This window comes from Rhinopithecus bieti, unplaced genomic scaffold, assembly GCF_001698545.2.
Source record: "Rhinopithecus bieti isolate Rb0 unplaced genomic scaffold, ASM169854v2 scaffold_14383, whole genome shotgun sequence".
Lineage (NCBI taxonomy): Eukaryota > Metazoa > Chordata > Mammalia > Primates > Cercopithecidae > Rhinopithecus > Rhinopithecus bieti.
In genome coordinates this window covers 1-5,532 of record NW_016807750.1, presented here as the reverse complement: position 1 = coordinate 5,532, position 5,532 = coordinate 1, and the positions used below count along the sequence as shown (strand labels likewise).

Sequence of the window (5,532 nt, the reverse complement as noted above, 5' to 3'; positions counted from 1 at the left end):
GGAGGCTATCAGAGACACCTCAGCACCAGTCTGCCTATCACAGCCTCAGGGACCCAATAAGACCAAGCCACTCTGGTCAGCCACGACCTCCAACCAGGAAACTCCGCGGCTTCCAAAGTCAGAGCCAGTAACAAGCGAAGCCAAGCATTCAGGCCGCGCCAAGCGAAAGCCCGTAAGCCCGACCGCGCATGCGGACCTCTGACAGCTCGTCACTGCGCGTGCGCACAACCGACGGCTGGCCAACCGTTCTCAGCACGCATGTGCATGGCTCACGTGTCAGAAACATCGATGACAGCTTGTTACCAGCCCTGCGTTCCCGCCCCACGTCAGTGGGAGTTGCCAGAGTTTTCAGGACATTCCCTGGGAGGGGAAGGCATCCTGAAGTTCCAGCGACTCTAGCCCCAGTCACGTGTGAAGACAGCATTCCCACGTGGGAACACATGACTGAGACTACAGCAGTTAGAGAACCTTGAGATGCTGAAGGCCTCGCCTGGGGAAACCCCATGAGGACACTCTCTGGCGGGCAGAGCTCCATGCAAATCGCAGCTGCAGCTTGGGCACCAGCCAAGGCTGCTGAGCTCAGACCTGGGGACCTCAGAGTTTGCAGAGCACCACTCCCTGCCCAGCCAGCAGACCCTCCCGGCGCAGCTTCTGCCGCTCGCCTGTGCCCGCTCCCCTGGCTTGTGCCCAGAGCCACCAGGATGGGGCCCAGCGGCTGGTTCCGCCCCTAGGCAGCCACTGCCGCTGCAGTCCAGCCTGGCCACCTCGATTGAGACTGACCCCGGGGTCCGCGCTGCCGAAGGAAAGACAGACAGAGGAGATGCTGGGTTGCACTCATCTCTGTCATATTAGAGGCATTCCTCAGCTGTCTGGGGATCCTGAGCTGTCTGCTCTATTTAAAAGGTCAGGACACTAACACACTGATTGGAGGCTGAATCCCCTGATGCTTAGCAACTGCGAGCTTTACCAGAGGTCAATCATTGGGCATTCACTTTAGAAACATCCAGTATTTGTACACTATCTCTGGGGAAACGACCATGAAGGGAGACCTAAAATACATTTCTACAAACCTCTGCCCATAGAATACAGACCTAGCAGTTGGCATCCTGGAAGCTGAGCATGAGAAGAAAACTAGGGATCAGGCGCGATGACTTACACCTGTAATCCCTGCACTGTGGGAGGCCAAGGCAGGCGGATCACTTGAGCTCAGGAGTTCAAGACCAGACTGGGCAACATGGAGGAATCCAGTCTCTACAAAAATTAGCCAGGTGTGGTGTCAGGCATCTGTAGTCCCAGCTTCTCAGGAGGCTGAGACAGGAGAATCATTTGAACCCAGGAGAGGGAGGTTGCAGTGAGCAAAGATGGCACCACTGCACTCTAGTCTGGGTGACAGGATGAGACCCTGGTCTAACAAAAAAGAAAAAAAAGACAGAAAGAAAAATGAGAGAAGAAAACTAGGAGCCATTCACATAACCCTGTTTTCAGTACAACACTCCTGTGGCCTACTATACCTAGTGTTTGCCAGGCCAGAGACTTTCTCTTTTTTTCTTTTTTTTTGAGACGGAGTTGCGCTCTTGTTGCCCAGGCTAGAGTGCAGTGGCTCGATCTCAGCTCACTGCAACCTCTGCCACCCAGGTTCAAGCAATTCTCCTGCCTCAGCCTCCTGATTAGCTGGGATTACAGGCGTCTGCCACCACACCCGGCTAATTTTTTGTATTTTTAGTAGAGACAGGGTTCATCATGTTGGCCAGGCTGGTCTCAAACTCCTGACCTCAGGTGATCCACCCCCCTCGGCCTCCCAAAGTGTTGGGATTACAGGCCTGAGCCACCGTGCCCATCCGATTTTCTGCTTTTTCAAATCTCACCTTTACCTCTACTTCCAGAAGTACCCGAAAGTGCCAATTCCTGCACCTGGCCCTTCCCAACAGACAGAAAAAACTGACTCCTAAGCCAGCGGTAGGGAGAACCAAGTCAGTTCCCACTTGTCCATGTGATTTTCAACTTCCAAATTTTACATATTTTATTACCTTTCTCTTTCTTTTCTTTTTTTTTTTTTTTTTTTTTTTTTTTGAGTTTACATATTCTTTTAATCTTCTTACTTTTTGTTTACTCTCAAAGCTTCGCTAACATGCCAGGTGATGCATACATTGAATCAGCCATCTCTACCTAGAACTGAAGCTGACCCTCAACGCCTAAAGAAATCCCAGTCCTAAGTTAACAAAAAGAAACACAGAAAACCCTACTCCCCTTTTAGTCTCCTGAGACCAACCAAGTCTCCTGAGTCCAACCCTATGGAACTATGAAAGAGGAAAGTTCCCGTGATCTTGCAATCCGGGCTGTAGTGGATTATAACAGCTGTTGTTTGTGACTGCCCAGCGCCTCTCCTTTTGGTGCACCTGATGCAGACATAATCAATCATAGCATCTCATTACATGGGGAAGAGGGATTGGCCCAGGAGTGGACATATGCTTCAGCCACGACCAATCAGAGTCCTTCCCTGGGATAAATGTGCGGCTGTTGGGAAAAGCAACTGCAGTAGGAAAAGGGCTTTGAAGATGAAAAGTTGGGCGGCACCAGCGAGGTGCCCAGGTGGGAGATGCTGATGGAGCCGGGAGGACGCTGCTGAGCCCCTGCTGGCCTGACAGCCAGCACATGATGGCAATAGAGGAGTTCAAAGTATGCCTTCTCGGGGACACCGGTGTTGCGAAATCAAGCATTGTGTGTCGATTTGCCCAGGATTACTTTGACCACAACATCAGCCCTACCATTGAGGTATCTTTTGTGACCAAAACTGCGCCTTGCGGAAATGACCTTCACAAGTTCCTCCTCTGGGACACTGCTGGCCAGGAACGGTTTCATTCATTGGCTCATATGCTATGGAGGATCGGCTGCAGCTGATACAGTGCATGATGTTACCCAAACAGGATTCATTTCATATCTTGAAGAAGTGGGATAAAGAGCTGAAAGAACATGGACTGGAAAACATTGTAATGGCTATTACTGAAACAAATGCCATCTCTCAGATATTAGGGAGCTTCCCCTGAAGGATATTGAGGAATATGCTGAATCCATGGGTGCCATCATGGTTGAGACAAGGGCAAAAAATGTTATTAACATCAAGGTATCAGCCACCAGATCTCATCCTTGGAGAGGATGAAAATGGAAACAATGGAGCGATCAAACTCAGGAAGCAAATCATGCAAACCAGCCACAGATACTGTTGACCCAAGGCCAGCTGTCCCTGGCACTTGAAGAAGCCAGACCCCACGCCCTGAGTGCTGCTGAAAGACCCCATGCTTGGTGGCCTGGCACCTCACTTTCAGAAGAGTGAGTGAGCTGGCTTTACATCCTGGAAGACCTACAGAGTGGGGCAGGAAATGTCCCTAAAACAGATTTTAGAAAACTCTGGAAAAACCCACCACACCACCACAAAATGGCAGTTAGTATATGAAATGCACATGGGAGGGATGATAGTTAATAGGTAATAAGTGTAGTTACATTTTTGCTGAAAACCTTTAAAAATTCTTGGATTTGTATAAAGGCCTACTGACTTATTATGTGTATGGGATTCTACAGTGGTGTTCCACTCAGATTTCCTGTGCTATCTATCCAAACTTCAGTAACTTCTGCAGTGCCGTTGCCTTTGTTACCTAACCAACCTTCACGGAAAGGCAGATTTAATTCGGGAGGTTAGTTTTTAGCTAGCTTTAGAAGTAAGCCTTTATCGCTTTTCTGAAGGAAATCAGAGAAGTGTCAATGGACCATCACTCAGACTGAGACTTGAGCTATTATAGAACCTGGGAAATATGTATTAGAAAACTGTTGTCTACACCTCTTTTAGTTGGTGAACATTTTTCTAAGTTGTGGTCATATATTAACAAAAAAACCAAATCAGACTAAATTATTGCATGTAATTTGGGGATTGGGAGGCTTAGTTCCTCAAAAAGCTAAATGGAATTACCGTATGATGATTACCATAACAGCTGTATTCACAATAGCCAAAAAGGGAAAATAATCCAAACGTCCATCAACAGATGAATGGATAAACAAAGTGGTCCGTGCATACAATGCAATATTCAAATATAAAAAGCTATGAAGCACTGCTGCATGCTGCAACATGAATGAGCCTTGAAAATATTACACTAAGAGATCAAACAAGAAGTTAAAGACCATGTATTGTATGATTCCATTTCTATGACATGTCCAGAAGAGGCAACTCCATAGACACAGAAAGTAGATTAGTCATTGCCAGAGCTGGAAGAAGAAGGGATGGAGAGAGAGTAACTGCAAGGGATACAGATTCCTTTTGGGAGTGAGGGACATGTTCTGGGGTTAGATCATGCTGATAGTGGTATGACTTTGAGAATATATTAAAAACCACTGAACTGCACACTTTAAAGATTGAATTTTAAGATGTATAAATTATATTGCAATACAAAGAAAATAAAGGCAGAATCCATGCGGTAGGAGGTGGTTAATCTACTTGACTAATTTATTTTCTCATCATCTTGAATATAAACAGTGGGGAGGGCCGAGCGCTAGCAGGTCGGGAGGAATGGGCAGGGCTGGGTCCCCTCTGCGCTCAGAGCCGCCCCAGCCTGTGCCCGAGGCCTGATTACAGAAGGAAACTCGGCCCTTTCCTGCCGGTATCTTGGCAGGGAGCTTCTGTCTAGGGAGGGAGGCAAACGGCTTCGGGCACGCCCCCACCTCCAGGGACAAGGGAAATGAGGGCGAGAGCCCCACATGTACTGGCGGAGATGCTGCTGAGCCTCGGGAGGATGATCTGGAAGAAGCTGGGATCAGGATGACGAAACTTTTGGTGACGCAGAACAAAGGCACCACGCCCCAGGGCAGGAGGCCGGGGAGTCACCCACGACCACACTCAAGTTCAAAACGCAATTCTGAAAGGGCAAGAAAGTTCAGAAAGTCCATTGCTAGGGCCAGGAATTAGAAACCATGGAGACCCCAGGCTCAAAGATTAGTGGTTCCAGACCCCTCGAGCCTTCACGTGTAACTAGGCAATGACTGCGGGCTGAGCTGACACCAGGCCGGACAACAGCTGCCAGTGTCCTGAGGTCTGAGCATTTGCTGCATGGTCACCTAGGGAGCGACGTCGGCCAGGAGTGCGGGAAAACGTTTCCTGTGAAGTCAGTGGATAAAGCTGAGAAATGCCACACAGTGGACAAGCCCTTTGTGAAATGCGCACAAAAGGTTTCACCAGAGGCCCACCTGAAAGAACGCCTAAAAATCCACTTAGGGGCCGGGTGTGATGGTTTATGTCTGTAATGCCAGCACTTTGGGAGGCCAAGGTGGGTGGATCACTTGAGGTCAGGAGTTCGAGACCAGCCTAGCCAACATGATGAAACCCTGTCTCTACCAAAAATATAAAAATTAGCCAGGCATAGTGGTACACGTCTAAAATAGCAGCTACTTGGGAGGCTGAGGCAGGAGAATCACTTGAGCCCAGGAGGTGGAGGTTGCATTGAGCACAGATCCTGCCACTGCACTCCAGCCTGGGTGACAGAGTCAGAC

The 5,532-nt window shown here is 48.8% G+C and overlaps 1 pseudogene; it reads left to right on the top strand.

The window, feature by feature from the left end:
* The first annotated feature begins 2,614 nt into the window (after positions 1 to 2,614).
* LOC108536711 (ras-related protein Rab-31-like) lies at positions 2,615 to 3,121 on the top strand (annotated as a pseudogene).
* The last annotated feature ends 2,411 nt before the right edge of the window (positions 3,122 to 5,532 follow it).